Raw genomic sequence first — 3,584 nt, forward strand, 5'->3', positions numbered from 1 at the left:
TGAACTCTCGTGTTTGACCTTTTGAACTCGTCTCCATATCGAAACAAGGTTTCCTCTGGCATTTTACTCTGTATAGATAGTATGCGCTTGGCTAAAAAGCTCATAACATTGCCACCCGGAAGTATAACGGACCAACACACAAAACTGTGTGTATCCATGAACGTTTATAGTCGGATTAATACAGTTCGGTGAGCATTACTCATAAACGCGGATGGCAAAAAACAATAACAAAGACCTGAGTGACGTCATCTTCCTACTATCTATACAATGACAAAAATGTCTATTATTAGGCGTTGATTGATCTGAAAAGTGGCACAAGGACACGTTCATAAGACAGATGATATCAACGTTACGAAATTATGATCCTTTGATGAAGGTTAAAAGTAAGCAAAGAAATGTGAATGCATTTTGATTAAATCTGACATATTATGCCATCAACCAGAATATCGCTTTCAACTCGGTTGCCAATTTCACGTTTTTCACACCAAATTTCAAAAATTATAATTGAGATATTAGGCAGGAAGCAGCCACCTGGTGTAAGATATAGATCTGAAAAACTGTGTATCGAACGAATAGTGACAGACAAAACAAGAAAAAGAAATACATGAAAAAAGAGCAGGAAGTCAAAGAAGACATATTTGCGATGGGTTTGTTTTTTGTTTTTTTGTTTGTTTGTTTGTTTTTTTGTTTTGTGTTGTTTTTGTTTTTTTTTTTTTTTGTTTTTTGTTTTTTTTGGGGGGGTATTTTGTTTAAAAAAATTTTTGGGGGGTTCTTTTTTTTGTTGTTGCTTTTTTGGCGGTTTTTTGTTTTGTTTTTCTTTTTGTATTTTTCTTTCTTGCTTTGTCTGGTACTGTTTCATACACACTTTTTCACATCTTTTTCTTCAAAAAGTTAGTTCGTATTCATTCACTCCGTTAGCCGTGTATAAATGCGATTTGACATTTTGGCAGTTTTCTCAAACTAGTGGCAATTTGTCATTTAGTTACAGATTTATAAGAATACAATATTTTAAAGAACATACATAACATAATATATTGACATAATACACACACGCACATACACACTAGTAACATCGTAGTTATCGTCACCATCATCGTCATCAACATCATCATCATCTCTCCCCGTACTCAGGTGTAAAATGAGTAGCTGGCCGTTAACAGCATTGTCTCCGTATGAAAAAAATGTAACATCGCCTGACAGGCGTCATGTCTCGTCCTACATGTTAAGTGTTGCTGTTCAATAGGCACCTCCTTAAAGCGCTATATAAATCTCAAGTGTTTCTGTAATTTGATACAATAGATTTTGGGGCGGTTGCCTTGTCCCTAATGTGTAGTAAAATAAAGTGAGTAAAAATGACTCTTATAAAAAATGCTAAAACGGCCAGGAACTCATTTTACACCTGAGTACGGTGAGAGAATGTGAGTAAAGAGCATTCTCCAAGGACTCAACTATGCGCCGAGCGAGGCTCGAACCCAGGACCTTCCGATCCGAAAGCGAGTGTCATAGCACTAGACCACATAGCCGCCATAGTTAAAAGAACACTGGTTGGTCATTGGTAGATCTTCTCATCTCTAAAGTATAAACAAAAGACTATATTATCCTTTCAAGAGATGTGCTTTATGACGCTCGACTTGAACATAAAAATGATAAGAACAATCATTAGGCGAATTCATATCACCACGATAAAGAGAAGATTCCTTACACATTCAAAATCGAGAAAACACACTATGTGTATATATATATGTATATGTATGTATATATATATATATATATATATATATATATATATATATATATATATATATATATATATAAATTATATATATATATATATATATATATATATATATATATATATATAAAGAATTCAGAAGTGCAACGCCGCAAATTGATCTAGGACGAGGTGACTTGCTCAAGACCACACAGCGCAGCGGCGGGTGATCGAACTCGGTACCTTTCGGATACGAAGCAAAGACCGCACCGCTGAGCCACGCTGCCCCACATATAATGGAATGGGAGGGGGGAAATAGAGTAAATAAAAAAATAAAAAATGAAAGAGGAATTAAATGAAAGATACGGTAGAAACTGTGATGGAGGAAGATAAAGAGAAAGAGAGGGAGGGGGAGATAGAGGGAGAGAAAGAGGAGAGATGGGGGAGAAGAGAGTTAGAGAGAATAGAATGAGAATTTGGATAGAGAGAGAAAGAGAGAGATGGAGTGATAAAGAGAGAGAAGAAACAAAAGAGAGAAGGGGAGAAAGATAGAGAGAGGGGGGGACAGGAAGAGAGAGGGGGAGAGAAAGAGAGAGAAAGAGAGAGGGGGGAAGGAAGAGGGAGGGGGAGAGAAAGCGAGAGACAGGGAGAGAAAGAGAGAGAGGGAGAGAGAGAGAGAGCAAAGAAATAGAGAGAGAAAGAGAAAAAGATAGAGAGACAGAGAACGGAATTGAATATGAGAGGGAAATAAAGTAAATAAGAAAAAGAAAGAGGAAATTTTAAAATGTGATTATAAGAGAGACAGACGAAAGATGTGGGAAAAAACTGATGGAGATGGGAGGAGGAAGAGAGATATAAAGCAGGAAAGAGAGGGAGAGATATATAGTTTATAATCTTCTTAATCAAATGAATAATTACTGGTTATAAACCAGGACATGCTGGGCCTGTACAAATGATCATTGGTGATTATAAATGGATTATTTTACTTATCTCCCTTATCATAATATCATTACCACACCCCCCCCCCCCCCCCTTTCCCCCTTCTTGAGCAACAAGGTAAAAGTTCGCAATTCGAGAAGTTCAAAAGAGTCAATAATTAATTTTGACCCAGGTGTCATTATTTGAGCAAGAATCGTGAAGCGCAATGATCATCCAAAATCATTAAAGATGCGCCATAGCAGTTTGTATTCATTTATTTTCGTATTTATTTATTCATTCTTTTTTTCACAATATTTATCACTTTTATTTCATTTATTTACTTAACTTTATTTTTATTCTTTAAAAAAAAATAATTGTTTTAGTTATGTATACTAATAAGGCACAAGCTCTTGCATCAGAATTAAACTAGCTAGCGCAAACTTTTTCATTGAAAAATATTTAAAGGTACAAATCAGGGAGCAGGCCCTGGTTTATGATAAAAAAATCTTTAAATAACGCATATTTTTATGGGGCGGCGTGGCTCAGCGGGAACAGTCATTTGTTTCGAACCCGAAAGGCACTAAGTTCAAATACCCGCTGCAGTGTGTGGCCACGAGCAAGTCACATCACCCCTAGATCGTTCACGGTGCTGCACTGCGGCTAACTCCTAAGTTGTTCCAGTCTTCCTTTTAGTACTCTAAAGACAAATTTCCCCTATGAGATGAATGAAGCAGCTTCTTTTTGGATCCACTCTAAAGACAAAGATAATTAGTAGTAGTAGAGTGTGTATTAGTTAGTAGAGTATAGTATTAGTAGTATAGTAGTAGTAGTAAGTAGTAGTATAGTAGTAGTAGTAGTGTAGTAGTAGTAGTAATATATAATAATAGTAGTTAGTAGTAGAGTAGTAAGTGTAGTAGTAGTAGTAGTAGTAGTAAAGTAGTAGTAGAGTTAGTAG

Source organism: Berghia stephanieae, chromosome 12 (assembly GCF_034508935.2).
Source record: "Berghia stephanieae isolate SIO BIC M18660-M18661 chromosome 12, UCSD_Bste_1.3, whole genome shotgun sequence".
Taxonomy (NCBI): Eukaryota; Metazoa; Mollusca; class Gastropoda; order Nudibranchia; family Aeolidiidae; genus Berghia; species Berghia stephanieae.